We start from the raw sequence: 23,374 nt of genomic DNA, 5'->3' as shown, positions 1-23,374 counted from the left end.
TTGTGTTCAAGTTTTTGTGTGGACATATGTTTTTATTTCTCTTGGGATTATATCTAGGAGTGGAATTACTGGGTCATATGGTAACTCTGTATTGAACCTATTGTGGAACTGCCAAAATGGCCACGCAATTTTACATTTCCATTAGCAGTATATGAGGGCTCCAGTTTCTCCACGCCTTTGTTGAAAATTAATTAACTGTAAATGTGAAGATTTATTTTTGAATTTTCCATCCTTTTCTATTGATCTTTATGTCTGTGCTTGCACTAGTACCACATTGTCTTGATTACTGTAGCTTTTAAAAAAAAATTTTTTTTAACGTTTTTAATTTATTTTTGAGACAGGGAGAGACAGAACATGAACAGGGGAGGGTCAGAGAGAGGGAGACATAGAATCTGAAACAGGCCCGACGCGGGGCTCGAACTCACGTTCCGCGAGATCATGACCTGAGCCGAAGTCGGCCGCTTAACCGACTGAGCCACCCAGGTGCCTGATTACTGTAGCTTTGTAGTAGATTTTGAAATCTGGAAGTGTGAGTCCTCCCCATGTATTCTTCTGATTTCAAGATTGTTTTGGCTACTCTGGGTCCTTTGGATTTCCATACGAATTTTAGAATTTAGCTTGCCAGTTTCTGCAAAGAAGCCAGTGGGGATCCCCTATCAAAATAGGGATTGTGTTGACCCTGTAGATGAGTTTAGGTAATAATTGCCATTTTTAACAATGTTAATTAAGTCTTCTCATCCATAAACTTGAGATGTCTTTCCATTTGTTTAGATCTTTAATTTCTTTCACCAGTGTTTTGTATTTTTCAGAGTAAAAGTTTTACCTGTTTCATGGTAAATTATTTCTAAGTGTTATTTTTGATGCTGTTGTAAGGAGTTATTTTCTTAATTTCGTTTTTGGATTGTTCATTGCCAGTGTTTGGTGCTCTTTTGATATTGACTTTTTTGAATTTAAAATTTTCAGGAATCAAAGGTCTTCTTACTGGCTCGTAATTACAAGAAGTGGAGGCTTGTAGGGTGCTCTTAGAAAGCTTTTATTTTACCATTGGCTTTCAAACAGTTTGTGGTCAGACTTTGAGCTATTACTTGATTGCTTTTGAGTTATAGGCCAATTGTACTTAGGAGTTCCAAACTGATGACTACATATGCCAGTTGTATGGTCAGTGTGACTGTTTTTCAAAAGCCCTTTCAGTTATAAAGCAAATGACTTGGCAACAAAAATGCCTTTCATTCATATCATTCTTTTGTTTTCTTGGTGTGAAGAGCTGTAGTTAAGAGGAATAGTTTTAGATTTTGGTAGTTTACCAAGTTCCATGAGAGGAAGTCTATAAAAGCATTGTTGAGCCTGACAGCTTTCAGATTAAAAACCAATCCATTAGCAAGGCAGGAACCTCTTACTGATACTTCCAATAACCTGTAGCTGAGTGTGGCCATGTTTCTGATAAGTACATCAGAACCATTGAGGGTAGTTTGAAATGCAGATTATTGGGCCTCTATCCAGATTTTCCAAATCAGATTCTGGGATTAGGATGCTGTAATCTAATTAAAGCCATCTTCCCAATGATGTCTCCATTAAAATTTGGAAACTGTTTAAAAAAATATATTTTTTAATGTTTATTTTTGAGAGAAAGAGATAGAGTGTGAGCAGGGGAGGGGCAGAGAAAGAGGGAGACACAGAATCTGAAGCAGGCTCCATGCTCTGAGCTGTCAGCACAGAGCCTGACACGGGGCTCGAACTCACGAACTGGAAGATCATGACCTGAGCTTAACCAGCTAAGCCACTGAGGTGCCCCTGAAAACTACTTTTAATTGTGTATCTCCATTTCTTAAGAGATTGTTTTTTGCTAGAATTGAAATTTTGAGATTGTGGGTCACCGGCAGTTCTTAAAAAAGAAAAAAAAAAAGAACAGAAGACATTGGTGGGGTTTTGGGGTGATAGTGGGGTTTGGAACCAACGACTGGCCAAGAAAGAATTTTTGAAGACGTCTTTGGTGCAAAAAGGTGATTTTATTAAAGCACGGGGACAGGACCCTTGGGCAGAAAGAGCTGCACTGGGGTTGTACAGAGTAACTGCTTATATACTGTGGAGTTGGGGGAGATAAAGTCAAGAGAAAGTTTCTTAAAGGGATTTTCCTGTGCTGAAGAGGGTTTACAGATTACTGGAGGCCTAGGTATTGTTAAGCTAAGGTTGTTTTTACCTCTAGCAAAGCATTATTAAGATAGTAGGGAGTTCCTGGAGATTAGGCTATTGATGAGATACTTGTAAACTGAGGGAGACTATCAGTTTAACCATTTGTTTTCTGTCCTTTCCTTTGTTCTTGGGCAGCCTGGAGTGCCTGAGGAATATCAAACATATCCCACCTGGGAGGGGGGTGGTTTTCAGGGTATCAGCTTGCCTTATGCTCCCTCCTCAGACATCAGTACATTTTATATAGTAAAGATTAGTATTGATTCACGGAACTTCAGTTCCATTTATATGTGTATGTGTGTGAATTTAGGTCATTACATAAGATGAATTTTTTTTTACCTGTGGGTTGTGGTCAAAACAGAAAAATTGAAGACCTCAGAATTAGAAAAATGTACAACCTATTTTATTTTACATTGTTTTGTATCTGCCATGCCCCTGGACTGGGAAAAGTGCTGGTGAGCATGCAGAGATCACTGAAAATCCTTGCTCTTGAGCTCACAGTTTATAAAGAGTAATAGGCCCATAAATAATAGTTTGCCAGTGGTGGACTAGAAGCTCATAACATAAGGAGTGTTCTGGAAGTCAGGAGGTTTTCACAGAGATGGAGCTAGTTGAGGTAGGTCTTGAAAAGGTGAAAAAAATTGAAGTTTTAGTTATTAAGCAAGAGACAGTTATTTTAGGATTGAAGAGGAAGAATCGATACTAAAAATGACTTGTGATTCGGTGTACTGAGATACTTAACCCACTCTTACTCCTATGTTACCTGCACTAATCCTGGTGTAGCTCCTAAGTGCTCCAGAAATTGAAATGATGTTCTAGAACTCTTGTAACAGCCTTGCCTCTTCCTAAAGTCACTCTTTCCTTTCCTCAGAACTTTGTTTATTGGAGTTTACTTGTTTCCTTTTCAGATTTTTTTTTTAAAAAAAGAATGCTCTGAAATTTGTTTGGTCACTGCATTTTTATTTTATTTTATTTTTTTATAAGTAGGTTCCATGCCCAGTTTGGGGCCCAAACTCATAACCCTGAGATCAAGAGTAGTATGCTCTACTGAGTGAGCCCACCAGGTGCCTCTCCTTTTAAGATTTTATTTCATGTTGGTGCTTATATTACTGTCTTCACTGAATATATTTGGAGCCACTAAGCATCCAAGACAGGGTGGGGACATGTACTTGAGGTGGGGGGCCAGGGAAGCTTTATGCAAACTATATCTGCTTTTGTCTTCAGAACACTTTTTTAAAAAAATTTAATTAATTTATTTTTTAAAATTTACATCCAAATTAGTTAGCATATAGTGCAACAATGATTTCAGGAGTAGATTCCTTAGTACCCCTTACCCATTTAGCCCATTCCCCCCCCCTCCCACAATCCCTCCCATAGCCCTCAGTTTGTTCTCCATATTTATGAGTCTCTTCTGTTTTGTCCCCCTCCCTGTTTTTATATTATTTTTGTTTCCCTTCCCTTATGTTCATCTGTTTTGTCTCTTAAAGTCCTCATATGAGTGAAGTCATATGATTTTTGTCTTTCTCTAATTTCACTCAGCATAATACCCTCCACTTCCATCCACATAGTTGCAAATGGCAAGATTTCATTCTTTTTGATTGCTGAGTAATACTCCATTTTATATATATACCACATCTTCTTTATCCACTCATCCATTGAGGGACATTTGGGCTCTTTTCATGCTTTGGCTATTGTTGATAGTGCTGCTATAAACATGGGGGTGCATGTGTCCCTTTGAAACAGCACACCTGTATCCCGTGGATAAATGCCTAGTAGTGCAATTGCTGGGTCGTAAGATAGTTCTATTTTTAGTTTTTTGAGGAACCTCCATACTGTTTTCCAGAGTGGCTGCACCAGCTTGCATTCCCATCTTCAGAACTCTTCTCAGGCTACAGTTCAGTAATCTAATTTAGTCTATCTCTCTGTAGGACATATAGCCATCTTTTTGTTTCATCATATTGTAGGACATACATTCACCTTTAGATGTCAGAGAGCTGGTACATAAACCAGAAGAGATTACCTTACCTTTTGTTCCTTATCATTGTCTGCTGTAGATTCCTTTGTTTAAATTAATCATCTCTAGTCTTTTGATTCTCTGCATGCTTACTGACACATGGAAATTTAGGAAGATTTCACTCTAAACAGTGCTCTTGATCTATTTTGTGTTTCCTGACTGTTTTATTAAAAAAAATTTTTTTTAACGTTTGTTTATTTTTTGAGAGAGTGAGAGAGACACAGAGCATGAGTTGGGGAGGGGCAAGAAGAGAGAGGGAGACACAGAATCCGAAGCAGGCTCCAGGCTCTGCGCTGTCAGCACAGAGCCTGATGTGGGGCTCTAACTCACAAACCCGCGAGATTATGACCTGAACTGAAGTCGGTTGCTTAACCAACTGAGCCACCCAGGCGCCCCGAAAATAAATAAACATTTAAAAAAAGAATTTAAAAAATAGGAATAAAGTTAATCGGCGATGAATGCTAATGCATAACAATTGTATTTTTTTGGTGGACGTTGAGAGAAATTACATTTTGGGGGTCAGGTCAGTGGTGGTTTTGGTGAGAGGAGCTAACCAGTTACTGGCCTTCAGGATCTACGTTACAGTTTTTAACTTTAGGTACTGAATTTTCAAATGAGACTGACATTGTAGTGATTAGAATGCTCTATTTTCCTGTTGCTTTTCTCCTCCCTCCCAATAAATTGGACTAATCTAAAATAAGCCCAATCTTGGCTTATTTTAGATGGGAAAGATGCTGGGTGAGCATGGATTTAGAGCAAGGGAATGAATATAGTTTGGGCTTTTTCACCTAAACTTGAGGAGAGCTAGACAAAATGTCTGTTTTCACATAGCAGGGAATACTCTAAGTGACTGGATTGCTTATGCTCTCCAGATCCTTCGATACTAGTACAGCAATAGTAAGATTTTGCTTTTCTAAGCACTTCCTTTCCCCCTTATCTTTCCCCGTCTGGTACATCTAATGTCATAGGGCAAGAAGTCCTTATATTTGCCTAAATACTGGCCTGCTCATTTACCCATTCCTACTACTGCTCTCTATACTTCTCAGTTTTGGAGGTGTCTTTTTATCTGTTTTAGGGGCTGGTAGGTGGAGGTGCTGGAGACAGTACTTAAATTGCCTCTGCATTTTCAGAGTGTTTCATGATCTTTTAGCTCTGCGTAGAGCTTACTGTAAAAGTTGCTGGGAGAGGCAGTAGTTAAGAGTAGGGGTCTACCACTTTACTAGCTGAGTAACTTTAGGCAGGTTATATAACCTCTAAGTTCCTTGGTGTCCTCATTTTAAATAGGGATAATAATATACCTATGTACTAGAAGTGTTCACCGTAGTCATTGAATTAATATATATAAAGTAATTAGAATAGTATCTGGAATATAAATGGAGAGGATTTCTTATTTTTTATATAGATTGGACCCAAGGTAGGTTCATTATTTGGACCAGAATATGAAGTTTGCTTTTTAATTGCCACAATAATGACTTTTTTCCTGGCATTAAACAATTCTGAAAGTCTTTCTCTTTGTTCCTCTGTGGTCAGACACCAAAGAAAGGGGAAAATTCTGTAGAATCAGTGATTTTTTAAAATGGTCAGTATGTGAGCTGTTTTTTCCCTGTGATTTTTTTTTTTTTCCTTTTCCTTGCTCAAACAAAAATAGCTCTGGTTTCCTGGGTTATCACAGCTTGTAACAAAAAGCTTTTTGATAAAGTTGGCTGTTGGGTCAGTAGAATGAGATCATTCCTTCCTAAGTAGTTTGCAATGTCTCAAGTATTTGTTGAAACAAAAGCTGGCTGGGTAGGCTAACCACACAATAAGCCTGACTGTGGTTATGTTCAGGGCAGGAGTGTGGATTTTCTTTGTGATAAAATACTACTGATGTGTAGAAGGTTAAAGGTACTTGGCACAGTACCTGCTCACTCTGGCTGGCCACGTGTAGAAAGAGATTACAGTGGTAAAGAGGCTCAGGATACACTTATGATTGGAACCTGAGTTCGGGCCTTTTCTTAAGATGTGATAAATTACTTGAAAACACAGCGGCTCTTTTACGTTTGGTTTAGTGCCTCTCTAATTAAAAATATTAACCAGGGGCACCTGGGTGTCTCAGTTGGTTAAGCGTCCAGCTCTTGATTTCAGTTCAGTCATGATCTCATGGCTCATGGGTTTGGGCTCTGTATAAGGCTCTGTGCTGTGCTGACAGTGCAGAGCCTGCTTGGGATTCTCTATCTCTCTCTGCCTCTCTGCTTCTCCCCTACTCATGCATTCTCTCTCTCAAAATAATTAGATAAACTTAAAAAAATATTAAAGACATTTTGAAACTAGACCGAAGTGGATGCCACAGAATTGCACACTTTATTTATTTATTTATTTATTTATTTATTTATTTATTTTTAGGTTTGTTTATTTTGAGAGAGAGAGAGAGAGAGCGAGCGAGCATGAACAGGGGAGGAGTAGTGAGAGAGAGAATCCCAAGCAGGTTCTGTGCTGTTAGCACAGAGTCTGATGTGGGGCTTGAATTCACACACTGTGAGATTATGACTTGAGCTAAAATCAACAGTCAGACACTTAACCAACTGAGCCACCCAGGCTTCCCTAGAATGGCACACTTTAAAGTGGTTACTTGTGTGTTACGTAAATTTTACCTCAATAAAAAAAGAGAAAGACAAATTATTTAATTTTAAAAAAATGTTTATTTACTTTTGAGAGAAAGAGGGAAGAAGAGACAGAGGCGTGAGCAGGGGAGGGGCAGCGAGAGGGAGACAGAATCTGAAGCAGGCTCCAGGCTCTGAGCTGTCAGCACAGAGCCCAATGTGGGGCTTGAACTCACAGACCACGAGGTCATGACCCGAGCTGGTCGGTCGCCCAACTGACTGAGCCACCCAGGCACCCCAAGAAAGACAATTATTAATGACAACTGGGAGGAAAGCTAATACAGTTGACCCTGGAACAACACAGGTTTGAATTGTGCTGGTCCAGTTATATGTGATTTTTATTTGATAAATAATAGTACAGTACTGTAAATGTATTTTCTGTTACTTACAATTTTTTTTCTGTCTTTTTTTGATGTTTACTTATTTATTTTTGAGAGAGTGTGACTGAGGGAGGAGCAGAGAGAAGGAGACAGAATCTGAAGCAGGCTCCATGCTGTTAGCGTAGTGCAGTCCCATGTGGGGCTCCAACTCATGAACCATGAGATCACGCCCTGAGCTGAAGTCGGATGCTTAACTGACTGAGCCACTCAGACGCCCCTACAATTTTTCTTAACGTTTTCTTTTTCTCTAGCTTACTTTATTGTAAGAATTGTATTGTAAGAATATAATGTATTATATAATGTAATATAATGTATATATCATACAAAATATGTGTTAATTGACTGTTTATGGTGTCAGTAAGGCTTCTGGGCAATAGTAGGCTATTAAATTTTGGGGGAGTCGAAAGTTATATACGGAATGTTGTCTGTGTGGGGATCAGCACTGCCAACTATAGTACTAACTTTTAAAATACCATGTAAAATGCCATTACACTAGTGGTCTGTAGCTGTACTACATAGGATTTTAAACCATCGAGATTACCATTTTAGGAAATATGACTATGCATTCTTTTTTTTTTCTTGAGTATGCATTCTTGCTCTTTAAAGCAGACATGTCAGAACACAGCTTTTCATGTCATTGACCACAACTCTTTTTTTTTTTTTTTTTACATGTTTATTTATTTTTGAAGGAAGGAGAAACAGAGTGTGAGTAGGGGAAAGGCAGAGAGAGAGAGGGAGACACAGAATCTGAAGCAGGTTTCAGGCTTTGAGGTGTCAGCACAGAGCCCAATGCGGGGCTTGAACTCATAAACTGCGAGATCATGATCTGAGCTGAAGTCGGTCGCTTAACCGACTGAGCCACCCAGGCACCCCTTGACTACAACTCTTGAAAGAAGAGTTAGTGATTATTGCTTTCTAGGAAAATAAAACGTTTTAGATGTGTGAATTGAGTTCTGATTGTGCTCATAGTATGGGTTTTTTGTTTTTGTTTTTAATTTTCTTTCCTTCTCCCATCTTTCCTGTCCAGTGACTTTGTGATTTAGTTAACCCCAGCCACGAAAACAGAGCCAAAATCCTACAACCATTAGGGACTGTTTAGAATTGATGATGACTTAAATAGCTCTAGTGCAGGAGTTTCTTACTTAAACTCCTACAGCATCCTGGCAGTTAAAGTGAATGAGTTGAAGCTGGCTTAGAATAAGACTATGCTGCATACACTGAGTGGGTGTCTACAGAAGGCATTTCTTTCTCAGCTCCAGTATATTATTGCTGAGTGGGAAGCAAGTTGGTTGTCTGATTGTATCATTTTTTGAATGTATATTTATTTTTGAGAGAGAGAGAGAGAACACCGGGAGAGAGCATGAGCAGAGAAGGGGCAGAGAGAGGGGGACAGAAGATCCAAAGCAGGCTCTGTGCTGACAGTAGTGAGCCCAGTGCGGGGCTCCCACTCATGAACCATGAGATCATGACCTGAGCCGAAGTCGGACACTCAACCGACTGAGCCCCACAGGCGTCCCACGATTTTATGATTTTTTGAAAGAAGCTATGAATTGGTACTTCATGCAAAAATTCCTGGTTTTTGAGACGTTGGCATAGTTTTCCCAAAGCAGTCAGCAAGCCAATACGTGGAGGGCCTTGTTTGACCTAGCATTGCTACTTTATGAACTCTGAATGAGTGCCTCTCTTGCAGGTTCAGCGAGTATTCACCCTGTAGAGCGAACTTTCGGCTGGGTGGGAGATGGAAGACTTTGGTTCTGATTTTAGCTTTGCCACTTATTAGCTGGATGTCTTCCCAAAGGGGAAACCTCTTTGTTTATTTTTAATTAATTAATTAACTTCAGAGGGAGGGAGAGAGAGTGCCTGGAGTGGGGCTCGAGCTCACCTGATGTGGGACTCAAACTCCTGAAGTGAGATCATTACCTGAGCCGAAGTCAGATGCTTAACCAACTGGACCCCTCAGACCCCCCAGAAGAAACTGCTTTGGATCTCATTTGACTAGTTATGAAGTCTGAGAGTAAACTGGATAGTTTAAGTTTCCCTCTTATAAGTGAATAGTAAATTGTAATGTGATGAAAGCTGTATTGAAACATTAGAGCTGATAGTGGAGTATTTTCGTAGTTATGCAGGGCATATCATTTTTATAGTTTGATTTCTTTCCTTTTTATTTTTTATTAAAAAAATTTTTTAATGTTTATTTTTGAGAGAAAGAGAGAGAGAGAGAAGAATGTGAGTTGGGGAGGGGCAGAGGGAGAGGGACACAGAATCCGAAGCAGGCTGCAGGCTCCAAACTGTCAGCACAGAGCTCGATGCAGGACTCAAACTCACGAACTGTGAGATCATGACCTGAGCTGAAGTTGGACACTTAACTGATGGAGCCACCCAGTTGCCCTTGTTTCCTTATTTTTAGTTTAAGCTAATCAGTCGATGGCCATTGTGTATGAGAGTAATGATGTGTCTAGTTTCATTGCTTAAAATCAACTGCATAAGATTGCGGGATGACTTATACCATGTACTCTAACAACAAAACTGGAATTTGAAAAACTACAGTTAGGAATTTATTTTATTTTTTTTTCAATGTTTATTTTTTTGGGACAGAGAGAGACAGAGCATGAACGGGGGAGGGGCAGAGAGAGAGAGAGAGACACAGAATCGGAAACAGGCTCCAGGCTCTGAGCCATCAGCCCAGAGCCTGACGCGGGGCTCGAACTCACGGACCGCGAGATCGTGACCTGGCTGAAGTCAGACGCTTAACTGACTGCGCCACCCAGGCGCTCCTACAGTTAGGAATTTAGAGAGAAGATGGTTATCTCTTCCTTTGACTTCAGACTGTTTTTTTATCCAGAAGGTGGTTTTGTTTGGAAGATTACGATTCTTCTAGTAAAATATTAAAGGCAAAGGAAATAAATTTTTATACTTGTTTTAATTTTTTAAAAATTCCAATTAGTTAATATACAGTGTGATATTAGTTTCAAGTGTACTGTATAGTAATTCAGCACTTCCATATATCACCCTCATTTTTCATACACTCTTGGGAATACAAGTTAATGATATTCATTTGACATACTTAGGTCTGGTGCAGTGATTTTGTAAAAAGTATGTTGATTTGGTTCTTAGCACTGTCTTTGGAAGAGTGTGTTGTTATAAGGGATTTAGTAAAAAACAGACCTCTATCATGAGGTCTAGTCTAAATTTCTGTTTTGTGTGGATGGGAAAAGTTTTTAGAAAAAATTGTGTTTGAATGGGATGTAATACGAGCATTCATGATTTAGTCTTTCATGGGAATGGCTATTTACAAGTAATGTAAATACTCTGTGAGCCCAAGGCACTTAATCCTAAATCTTTAAGCAGAAGTCTAAACTGACAGAATGATAGGTAGGATTTATGTTTACACAGCAACTGCAGCAGTTTTGGCCAAAATATTTGCATTAGTATTCTGATCTAATATTTTAATTAACTGAATTTGTGTAGTGTCTTTGTAAATAGCATATAGCTGCAAGTAGTCAGGAAAAGAGGATATGTAAAAAGTTTCTCTCTTCAGGGGCGCCTGAGTGTCCCAGTCGGTTAAGTGTCTGACTCTTGATTTTGGCTCAGGTCGTGATCTCACAGTTCATGGGATTGAGCCATGTGTCAGGCTCTGCACTGACAGTGCGTAGTCTGTTTGAGATTCTCTCTTTTCCTCTCTCTCTCCCCTCCCCTGCTCACACTTGCTCTCTTTCATAATAAATAAATAAAATTAAAAAAAGTTTTTCTCTTCAGATGTATAGATTTTGCTCTTTAGCTCTAATGACAACAGTTCAGGAACCCCTAAATCAGCATACTCGTTTTTCTTCTAAAAAAAAAATGTGTATATACATGCCAAAATAATTCAGTACTTTTTTGAATGCAGCAAGTGGCACTTAGGATTAGATCAAGCTATATGAAAATGCGGTTTTTATAGGTAAAGAACAGTAAAATATCAACAATTTTATTTGGTTCTGCCTAATAAATATTTAGTACATTTTATTGACCTGACCAGAGTCCAATCATAGGACGGAAGGCTTACAAAAGGACTTCCTGGAGAATTCTTGTCTTTTTATAGAGCTGATTTGTCAAAGGCTTTATATCTAGTTTATGGCTGAGGTAAAGAGAGGCCAGATGATCTCCCAATGAGGAATTTAAATCTGACTTGAGTTATTGTTAAAAGCTTGGGGTTTTTTTTCCTTCTCTTGTATTAATAAAGGCCTAATCAGAAGCTTTATATTTGACCACAGGCCTAATGCCCAATACTCTTCATAGAAATACTCACAAATAACCAGTTTCACATGGTATACTTAGATAGACCGTTTAATACTTTTCAGATATTCCTTACAAAATGAGGGTGGTAGAGTAACAAATTATAGCAAATTTTATGTAATTTATTGCTCTGTTGTTGGATGTAAAGTTTTTAATAATTCCAGCCAAATTTTACTGATATAAGTCAGAATGTGAGAGTTAGTGTCGGTCGTAATATTTGAGATGGATGCCTCTGAGATTTTCATAAGCATTTTTGTAGAAATTTAAGGTTCCTCATCTTTATGTGAGAAACTGTCTATCTTGCTGCCTTTTTGTGGCCTTCTAACAAATATTCAGATAATAATTTAAATTCTAAATTTAGCATGGAAATCTTTTACTAGGTAAAAGTTCCCTATGGAAAGTCAGGAGACATGGTATTCTAGCAACTAGTGTAATTTTTAGAAAGTCACTTTGTTCATCATTTTCTTTTTTTGTAAAATGTGGAGGTTAGATAGTAAGATCCTTGTATTAGGGTAATTAATGCTATCTGCTTTAACATATCTAGCATTTCAGTGGCTTAACACAGTAAAAGTTTATTTCTTGCCTCCTGTGATGTTTGAAGAATTCCATCTCCTTCCATCTGGTGTCTTGGAGTCTTCCAGTGGATCCTTTGTATTCATTTGCAAAGAGCAAATGAGCAAAGAGCAAAGAGCACAACAAGGAGCATCTCATTAATGTTTTGTGTTAAAGCATATTACTTTAGCTGTGAGTCCATTGACTGGAACCCAGTCTTATGGTCTCAACTTGTAACTGTAAGGGTGGTGGGAAATGTTGTGAGTACCCAGGAAGAAGAAACAGGATCTAAGAGCGCTGAGCACATCTCTGCCACACTCCTAGTTAGGTTGTACTTTCTTTAATTTTGTGTTTACCACCAAAATTTTTCTCCTATTGTATGTTACCTTTTGTACCTTTGATTACTCAGAATTTACCTCCCAATTTCTTGGAAGAAATATAGTTTGGAAGCCTTTGCAATTTTGTTTAAGAACTCTTCGGTGCTTGCTGTATTTAGGAGAGGTTTTTTCCCCGTCAGGATGGTTATATCTTGTTATTTTCTTTTGTAATTTCAACTGTGGTTTAAGCTTCTCTTACCTCATTATGCCTTATTTTTGAAGGATTAAAAATGCATCTATGGCAAAAATCTTCCAGTGCTGTACAAGAAATACAGTAGAATATTGAATATAGCCAACATCAGAGCCACCAAGTCATGGTCCACCCATGTCCAGTCTATCAACCCACTGGTAGAAGGGAGAACAGACAAACCTTATACTGTCTTTTAAAGGTCAGCACATGCAGACTTGCAGACCAATAGAGAAGCACATTCCAGTGAGGAGGCAAAGTTCTTTTTGCCTTCTGCCCACTTCAGGTTAAATTTGGAGAGTCAGCAAAAGCCTTTCAGTTGATTTTGACTGCTGTTTTACAGTAATCTCTGTTCACTCTCCCTCCCTTTTTCTTTCTGTGATACGTAATATACACTCTTTCGTACCTAAGTATAAAACATATCATTCCTCATGGATCCATTCTGTGTTAGTAGATCCTAGCTGTTCCTAGGAATTTTTAAGAAAATAACCACTGTAAATGTTATATAAAAAATATTTTCCAGTTGTTTTTGCTAGTATGTAGAAATACAGTTGGGTTTTAATTTGCCTGGAGTTGAACAACCTTGCTAAATTCATTTACAAAATATAATAGTTTATTTCCTGTCTATATAGTTGTTTCCTACAAATAATGATAATGTTATTATGATTTTTTCTTCATAATCCTTATGCTCTTAATTTTTTCTTTTCTTGTCTCATTGTACAATATTGATTAGCAGCAGCAATATTAGACGTTCTTATTTCTACCCCATCTCAAGAGAATGATGTTTGTGGCAGGTTTTGTTTTGTTTTTTGTTTGTTTTGTAAATACCTTTTGTCAGATACAGGATCCTCCCATCCTAATTTATTGAGTCTTTTTTTCCAGAGGCTTGATTCTATTGAGAGATGAGCTTTTAGTTTCCTTACTTACTCCGTTGATATACTGAATACGTTGATAGATATCTTCTAAGATTTTTTTTTTTTAATTTTTTTTCAACGTTTATTTATTTTTGGGACAGAGAGAGACAGAGCATGAACGAAGGAGGGGCAGAGAGAGAGGGAGACACAGAATCGGAAACAGGCTCCAGGCTCTGAGCCATCAGCCCAGAGCCTGACGCGGGGCTCGAACTCACAGACCGCGAGATCGTGACCTGGCTGAAGTCGGACGCTTAACTGACTGCGCCACCCAGGCGCCCCTCTTCTAAGATTTTATTAGCCAACTGAGTTCAAGATATATCTTTTATACATTACTTGCTTTGATTTGCTAATATTTATTTTAGGATTTTTTTCATTTAAGTCGGGTCAGCAAATTATGGCTCACAGGTCAAATTCGGCCTACTGCCTGTTTTTGTATAATTTATGAGCTAAGAATGTTTGACACACTCATTCATATGTGTATTGTCTATGGAAGCTTTCACTCTATAATGGCAGTGTTGAGACCAGGAAGTTTTTACTTTGCACAGTAGTTTGGGACTGCAAAAAATGGCCGAGCAGGCTGAAACTGCAAAGCAAAGTTAATAATCAAAGGGGAAAATTATGATTGTGATCTTTAAAAAAATTTTAAAAGCTCTCTTGTCTTATATAAAACTTAGGGAAATGAAAAAATTGGAAAATTAATGTTTAGTACACTGTAATTCAAAACATTAAAAATGTTGAGAATTTAAATGTTTTTTTCTTTGTAAACTTACCAAGAATAGTTTGAACAGTGTCGGGGCTTCTTCTTATCGTAATTTATGATATGGACCCAGATATCTGTCTCTTCTGTGCCCTACTCCTTTCTAGGTTTAGATCAGCTTCCAGCATTTGTCTTTTGTGCTTTCATTGCCACAGAGTATCTTCAAGAGTTCTTGTAATGTGAGATTTCTTGCCAGCGGCACTTCCTGTAAGGCCTTTTTATTTTTTTCAAGAAGCCATTATCCTCATTTATGGAGATGAGCTTACCTTCACTGAGTTCCTCTGGCAGCACGTCTTTTGAATGGTGGTAGTGTCAGCATTCCCACAGAGAGCTATTTTTTCTAGAACTACATTTACATTTGATGTAAATTTCACTTCCAGCGTTACTACTTTTTGATTCTTTGCTGCACATTTATTTTTGTTGACCAGTTTTCTCTTTTGGTTACTCGTTTTCATAAAATGCCACACGAATTTATCACTGGGAGATGAGGAGGTAGCACCACTGTTTATGCATGAACTGAATAACAGATGCTCAGCGACCAGTCACCAACAGACTTTGAAGAAGTGATGTGATAGGTCACTGATTTCCACGCACACTTGTTATTTACGTAGCAATTTGTATACTGAGGAGCTAGCAGCAAATTTTGTGCTTTATGCAATTATTCACAGTTAATATACCATGGGAGCTGAAACTTGAACCATGCTGTTGGGGGACTGGTATTGCTTAACTAAACCATGGTCACTGAAATTTGTGTGTATTAGAACTATGCAAAGCCAGGACTGCCTGTATTTGTGATAGAGTATAGGTGCCACAAATTTTAAACAGTTTACTCTCTGGCTCTGTACAGAAAATGTTTGCTGACCCGATCTAAGTTCGTAAGTTTATTTTTGTTTATAATTTCCCATTATTGTATTCTTCTTGTCTGGGTTTGGTAGTAGATGTATATTATCAATAATCATATAATCAATAGCAAATACATAAAACACACACACTATTCCAGGAACTATTTTATATATTAACAGATACAGAAAGTAGATAATACTGTTAAACACCCAGTTTACATTTGGGGAAACTGAAGCAAAAGGGTGAAGAAACTTCCTCAAGGCCACAAAGATACTAAGTGGTAGAACCCAACTTTGAACCTCTGGCAGTCAGGTTGGAATATGGGCCTCTAATCACTACAGATTACTTCTGTTAGCCTCATAAAATGATTTGGTGAGAATTCTTCTTCTTCTTCTTCTTTTGAAGGTTTATTTATTTTTATTTAATTTTTTTAACATTTATTATTTATTTGAGACAGAGACAGAGCATGAATGGGGAGGGGCAGAGAGAGAGGGAGACACAGAATCCGAAGCAGGCTCCAGGCTCTGAGCTGTCAGCACAGAGCCCGACGCAGGGCTTGAACTCAAGGACCGCGAGATCATGACCTGAGCTGAAGTCGGATGCTTAACCGACTGAGCCACCCAGGTGCCCCAAAGGCTTATTTGTTTTTGAGAGAGTGCAACAGGGAGGGGCAGAGAGAGGGGGACAGAAGATCCGAAGCGGGGTTCTTCGCTGACAGCAGAGAGCCTGATGCCGAACTCAGACTCACAAACGTGAGATCATGACCTGAGCCGAAGTTGTATGTTCAAATGACTGAGCCACCCAGGCGCCCTGAGAATTCTTCTGTTTTCTAAAGTTTGTGTTCGAGTTATCTTCACCTTGAATACTCAGTAGAACTCCTATAAAATCTTTGGGGTGTGTGTGTGGGGCGGGGGGGAGACTTAAAAATATTGTTTCAATTTCTTTAATTGATTTGGGACTATTTAGGTTTTTAATTTATTATTGTATTTTGATTCAGTTATTGTATGCTCTTTCAGGAATTTTTTTTTTTTTTTTAAGTTTATTTTTTTTTTAGTAATCTCTAGACCCAACGTGGGGCTTTGAACTCACGACCCCAACATCAAGAGTCCCATGTTCTTCCAACTGAACGAGCCAGGTGCCCTAGAATGGTCTTTTTCATCTGATTTTCATATTTGTTGGCATAGTTGTTTAAAATCTCTTTTTTCCTCTGCTGCATTTGTAGCGTTACAATTTTTCCTTCCTAAAATTGTTCACTTATGTCTTCTCTGCTGTTTGGGTCAGTCTTACCAAAGGTTTGTTAACTTTGTTACTCCTCAGAGAGAACTTTTGCTTTATTGATCTTCTCTTTTCTTTCTTTGTGCCTTATTCTCATTTAGGATTTTGTTTCCTTCCTTTGGTTTTCTTCAAATTTATTTTTACCTAACTCTTAAGATGGATTTTAACTAATTTATTTATATCCTTCTTTTCTATTACAAGCACTTAAGGCTGGAGACTTCCTCAGATTCTCTTTTTAAGTATATTCCACAAACTTTGGAATGTAATATTTTTGTTATTATTCATTTCTGAGTATTTTTTCATGTCTGTTATGATTTTAACTCATGGATTATTTGTAGTGAGTTTTAAAATTTTCAAATTTTTGAAAAATTCAGGTTTTTATTTCTAACTTATTTATGATGTTTCTTAAATGTATATTGTACAATAATGATTTTTTAAAAGCGTTTTATTTAACATACAGTGTAATATTAGTTTCAGGTGTACTATATAGAGATTCAACACTTCCATGCAACACCTGATGCTCATCATAAGTGCACTCCTTGATCCCCATCACCTGTTTTCACCCATTCCCCCCCCCCCCCTTTGGTAACCATCAGTTTGTTCTCTTACAATAATGATTTTTAAGATTTGAGATTCATTTTACGTCTTAGTATACATTTATTTTCTCTCTTTTTTTTTTTTTTGAGAGAGAATACATGTGAGTGTGTGTGCGGGAGAGGGGTGGAGAGAGAGGGAGAGAATCTTAAGCTCAATGTGGAGCCCTACTTGGGGATCAGTCTCATGACCCTGAGATCATGACCTGAGCAGAAATCAAGAGTTGGATGCTTAACTGACCAAGTCACCCGGGAGCCCCTAGTACACATTTATTAAAAAAAATGAACTGTTCCATGTGTGCTAGAAAAGTGTCTTCCCAGTGTACTCTCTAGTCCATTAGCTGAAACTTGTAGGTTGAGTTGTTCAGAGCTTGTATATACTTACTGATTTTTGTCTACATGATGTGTCAGTTACTGAAAAAAAGAGGTGTATTACAGTATCCCCCTGTGAAGGAGGACTCCTCTCTTTCTCCTCATTAAGGTTATTTTTATTTTTTGTTTTATTTTTATTGAAGTATAGTTGATGCACAGTGTCACATTAGTTTTGGCTGTACAACTTAGTTTCATGTCATACTGTGCTCACAAGTATAGTTACCCTCTGTCACCATACAGTGCTATTACAACATCATTGACTGTATTCCCTATGCTGTGTCTTTTATTCCTGTGACTTGTTCATTTCCTATCTGGAAGCCTGTATCACCCACTCCCATTCACCCATTTTACCTACCTCCATCCCACTTCCCTCTGGCAATCCAGTTTGTTCTCTGTATTTATAGGTCTCTTTTCTGCTTTTTGTTTTGTTTTTTAGATTCCACATATAAGTGAAATCTTATGGTATTTGTCTTTGTCTGACTTATTTCACTTAGCATAATACCCTCTAGGTACATCCATGTTGTTGCAAATGGCAAGAGCTCATCCTTTTTTATGGCTGAGTAATATTAAAGTGTGTGTGTGTGTGTGTGTGTGTGTGTGTATCACATCTTCTTTATCCATTTGTCTGTTGATGGACACTTGTGTTGCTTCCCTGTCTTGGCTGTTGCAAATAATGCTACAGTAAACATAGGGTTGCATATACCTTTTTGAATTCGTATTTTTGTTTTCTTTGGGTGAAGTTTTATGTCTTTTATTTTATTTTTAAAATTTTTTAAAATATTTTTGAGACACACACACACACACACACACACACACACACAGAGTGTTAATGGGGGAGGGGCAGAGAGAGAGGGAGACACAGAATCCAAAGCAGGCTCCAGGCTCTAAGCTGTCAATGCAAAGCCCAATGTAGGGCTCAAACCCACGAACCATGAGATCATCACCTGAGCTGAAGTTGGGCACTCAACTGACTGAGCCACCCAGGCGCATCTGTTTTTTAAATAGCTATGTTGGTAGGTACATACAAGCTTAATATTTAATATTGGTAAATCTTAGTGAATTAAACTTGTCATTTAATTTCTACTAATGGCCTTTTGCTTAGAGTCTGTCTCTCACACACATACGGCCCAATCCCCAGCTGTTGTGAGTGTTAGCAAGGGCTATACCATATAGGAGCCACCTCCCCCAGAGATGCCTAGGAAGTTATGTCCCTCCTCTTCACATGGTTCTTAGCCAGTGACTGCCTGATGAAGGTTACAAAAACGTGGCTCCCTTACCTCATGGTGGGACTGACTGGTGCGATTGTGTTTCATAGCTTCCCAGTCAGGAGGCATAGGCTAGACTTCAGCTGAAACCAGAATTTTGCTTCCTTTCTCTCCCTTACAGGTTTCTCCTGAAGGCACTCCCTCAATATTAACTTGTGTAAGAATCCCTGTCAGACTTTACTTCTAATAAACATAATCTAAAGCACCTACCTTCCCAACAACGGAGAACTTGATCTCTTTCTAGTGTTAAGTTTTACAAATTCTGTCTTTAATGTAGTAAGTGGATTGTTGATTAGTAGCTCTTAATTGTGGGTGCCCTTCAGAATCATCGCTTAAAAACTGAAATTGCCCAGCTGTTTCTGAATGATTCTGATTCAGTGGCATTTTACTTTTAACTCTGATCTTTACTTCCATTTCAGGCAAAATGCTAAAAGTTAATAATAGTTTGAAAGATTCCTTTGACTTTTCACCTTGCTTGTTCAGTTTTCACTTAAAATTGTTTTTACTTCTAGACTTTTTTTTTTAGTACTCCCCCCCCCCCCATTTGAAAGCATTTATAAGGCACTTTTATGTTAAAGGCAAGGCATTTACTACCACTAAGGTCTTTCTACAAAATGCCTGCTGAGTATTCCTATAGTTTATGCCTTCTTCTTTCCTGCTCAGAAGAGCTGGGCCAATGCACCCCAATTCTGATTCTGTGCCGAGGACCGACAAGGAAGAGCCAGGAGACTCCCTCCAGCTGGGCAGATGTCAGCCCTGGCAAGAGAAGGCTGTGTCATGATACGGAATAGAGCACATTCAGCAGGATGAATATACATTTGAGATCCTACCAGGTGTCACTTTATTGTATTAGATGCCCAGGATAAAAGGTGAAAAAGATGTTGTCCTTACCATCTAGGAACTCAGAGTCCACCGTGCGTTTTATTTTTTTAAGTTCTGTTAAACCCATTTATTTTCCCTTTTTAAAAAATGAGCCCTCTGCCCAAGGTGGAACTTGAAATCACAACCCTGTGGTTGAGAGTTGTGTGCGCTTCTGACTGAGCCAGCAGGGAACCCTTAGGAACTCAGCCCAGTGGGACTCTGGAGGAGACACACATTGTGTGTCTATAATAAATAATTATGGAATTATCAGCACAAATCCCCATCTCCTCTTAGTTCAGCCTTTGATTTTACTTCACTTTCACTGACATCTTAGATAATAAAATTTGGCATATTGTGGCTCTGAACTTAGGAGAGAAACTTCACTTGGCTTGATGGAGAGGTTTTTCTTAAATAGTTCTCAAAAGCCAAGAGCTGATCAAGTGTGAATACTTTTTGCTTTCACCCAATTTCCCCAAAACTAAGTAATCTTGAAATTACATGGTATATTTACTACTACTACACAGAGATGTGTGAGCTGATACTATGGAGATTTAACTTTTTAAAAATTAGAAAACTTTTAATATTTATACAATGATGTTAACATGATGGTGGTAGCTTATCTCTTCAGCAAAATGCTATTTGTTTCTGACATATTGCATCATGTTGTTGTGCTTTTCTAAAAGCAGAGGGCTATTTTTATTGCCCTGCCTAATAATGATAAGATGACCAGCATAGAGAGCTGGCTCATATAGTTACTCCTTGTTGGCTTTCTTTCCATGATTGCAGACAACATGATTGCTCTGGCATAAGCTATGCTTGGAAAGTGGAAGAAATTAGGTGAATATTCTTAATTAATGATAAGCCTTCAACCTTGAGTATATTTATTCTTTTTTTCAGTTCTGAAGAGTTTTTGTAGTTTTAACACCTGATTTTTTTTTTTTTTTAATTTGAGAGAGAGAGAGAGAGAGAGAGAGGGAGAGAGAGAGAGAGAGAGAGAGAGGGCGGGCAGGGAGGGATAGGGAGCGGGGAGAGAGAATCCCAAGCATGCTCTGCACTGACAGCAGAGAGCCCAGTGCGGGGCTTGAACTCATGAACTGTGAGATCATGACCGGGGCCGAAGTCAGAGGCTTAACTGACTGAGCCACCCAGGAGCCCCAACACCTGAGTAATTTCAAATTAGACATGCTTTTTATTAACTTCAATCATACCGTTTTAGGGGCACCTGGGTGGCTCATTCAGTTAAGTGGCTGACTTTTAGTTTTGGCTCAGGTCATGATCTCACAGTTCATGAGTTCAAGCCCAGCGTCAGACTCTGTGCTCACTGTGCAGAGCCTGCTGCAGATCCTGTCTCCTTTCTGGCCCTCTCCCGCTAGTGCTCTTTCTCTCTCTCTCAAAAATTAATAAAAATATTTAAAATTTTTTAAAATATTAACTTAGATCAATCATACCATTTTAGAATTCTGTTTAGCTAGCCCCTTTGTTGTTTTTTGTTGTTTTGGCCCATCTTCTATGTAAAGTAATCTGCTAGGGGAGGGTATATACATTGCTTAGACATGGTCCTTCCTCTTTGGGATCTAGCAATTATAGGAGCCACTAGTATATAAATGAACTGCAGTACAAATCAGACTGTACTGTTACAATAGAAGTACAGATGATGTGTTAGTTCTCAATGGCACTGGGAGAACAGATTTGAAAAAGAAACAGGAAAGGTGATAGTTGATGTGGACCTTGATTTCAAGACTTTGAAGTATGAAGAGCAAGATGAGCAAGGGTATTGGTGATAATGTCAATGATATGCCTATAAAAATGGCAGCTGGTCCCGTGGGACTAAAATATAGGGAGACCCTACATGGAAAACTGCTGTCGGTTGTGGTAGGTCATAGGGCTGGGCCCTGTAGGATTATGTGACCTTGATGTTACACTAAGGAGTTTGGGGGCTTTTTTTTCTTAATAGGGATTGGGGTCCTTTTAAGTCAGCTGAGATTTTTTTTTTCCTGATGTTTAGGACTCTTCCTAATTTTGCTTTCATACTTTAAGAAGAAAAGGTACAGCAAAAAAAAAAAAAAGATTTTGAAGGATAGTGATGTCATTGTGTCAGATAAAAGCAGAAACCATAAAATTCCAATATTTTGTCCATTATATCATATGCTTCTTGTGCTTCTGGTGTTTGCTGACTCTCGCCTTAGTCTGATCCTCAGTCCAGCTTCATTTATAAGTGACTTGTTTTTTCTGGTTCTTGTCAGTTGTTAAAATGAGGGAATTGGATCCTGGATTATTTGACCTGGTGTTTTTATAAAAGTCCTAAATGTTTAGGAATAATTTTTGGATAGGTGTAGGCAAACTCTGAATAGTTTTTGGTCTTAGACTGAGGAGGAATAAGTGGGATGGAGAGTAACGTTTTAAAAAATACTGTTTTTTTTTCCAAATTTGGAAGGATCAGGTATTGAGAATCATCCTAAGATTCACTTTTTTTTGTTTTTAATTGAGATAAAACTGAAGAGTCACTCTGAAGGATGGTTATAGCAGAAATGTAAGTGCTGTGTCATTGTCGTCTCTTGTTTTGGCGCACATAACCAGACTTCAGCACACATCATGCTGTCTGTATCACATGGCTCACAGTGGGAGGTATCTAGTGTAGATTATTCTTCTTGGGGAAATAGGTTTAAATTCACTTGGACATAAATGTGGCAGACAGGTGCCTGTTTAGAGGTTCAAAATACATTTGGTCAGGACTGAGCACAAGCTGCCTGGATAGTTCCCGTAAGTAAGCAAGCTGGGCTTTCAGCCTTGTGCTTCAAGGTTTTATGTATTTGAATATGTGTGTGCATATGTATGCAGTGTTTTTATATTTAGAGGTTAGGGCTCCCTAAAAAAGCAGTGGGAAAAGGAGCTCTTTGTTTTTTGGGACTGTATGGAAGTAAAATCCATGTGCTCTTTCATATAGGAATGTCACTGGGCAACAGCTTCTGCTATTCTAGTAATCAAGGGCTTTCTCCTGTCGCTAATCCTATGATGAACAGGACAAATGGTGGTTCTGAACAGAACCCTGCGGAGGCTGCAAATACCATCAGTTCATAATAGTACAGCTGTTGTCCTTGAAGTGTTTAGGGAGGTACCTGGGGGTAGAAACTTAATATATTCAACAGGGGGGTTGGAGTTTATTGCTAGGATAGTCAAGTTGTGGCTGAGTTGTGTGTTGCCATTTGCCAGTCTGGATCTGGGGAGGAGCAGGAGAAATTCAGGTTAGCTTTGGGGATCCCATGTGTCTATGAGCTGTGTAAGATGGTAGCTGATTCCCATACAGGTTGTTGGTTTTACTCTGAATGAAATACCATTTTGATTGAAAGTACAAATCAAACTACTTTTCTAGTTAATTACAAGCAGAACACAGACATCAGACAAATAAGGTTCAGCTTGATATGTAATAGGCCTCTGAAAACTTCATTAAAACCAATCTGAGAAGTAAAGTCCCCATGTAGTAACTGAAAGCTTGCTAGACAAACTCAAAAAATCTCATGTTGAATATGAAATCTTTATGGTACACGCTATACCACTAGCCATGTCAGGTTATAAATGGTCTCTGGAACTGGCTGGGACACTGGGTTTCTTCCAAACCTGAGGAACAAGCATTGCATTTTGGTCACAGCACTCTCACTAATGTCCTGGGATAGCAGCTTAGTTTTGGCCTCAGAATTCTCTGTCATTTAAATCAGTCTTGCCAAAAAAATTAAAAAAAGTATAGAAGAAAATATTAGTCCACATGTCTTTTTAGTTGTATGTCTTGTCCATCATTCACCCCTCTACTGCCATTCCCCCCCAAAACTGACAATATCAATCATGGAGAAAATTTAAGTGAGCATTATGAGCGGTCTTCTGCCTTCAAGAG

At 38.5% G+C, this 23,374-nt stretch overlaps 1 protein-coding gene across 10 annotated transcripts in view; it reads left to right on the top strand.

Moving 5' to 3' along the window:
• MAP4 (microtubule associated protein 4) overlaps window positions 1-23,374 on the top strand; it is a 195,467-nt gene that overhangs the window by 35,619 nt on the left and 136,474 nt on the right. Inside the window, exon 1 of one of the 10 annotated variants that reach the window (XM_047095986.1) lies at window positions 22,212-22,248. The exons of the other annotated variants lie outside the window; for them this stretch is intronic. The gene's annotated coding sequence lies outside the window, so the exon portion shown is untranslated. Of the gene's footprint in view, window positions 1-22,211; window positions 22,249-23,374 lie in introns of those variants that run through there. 10 annotated transcript variants of the gene reach the window in all.

Source organism: Lynx rufus, unplaced genomic scaffold, assembly GCF_022079265.1.
Source record: "Lynx rufus isolate CCGP_SWC_20201006 ecotype Redwood Valley unplaced genomic scaffold, mLynRuf1.p SCAF_4, whole genome shotgun sequence".
NCBI classification, from domain to species: domain Eukaryota; kingdom Metazoa; phylum Chordata; class Mammalia; order Carnivora; family Felidae; genus Lynx; species Lynx rufus.
The sequence above is the reverse complement of the archived record's forward strand: the minus strand, read 5'-3'. Positions and strand labels throughout refer to the sequence as shown.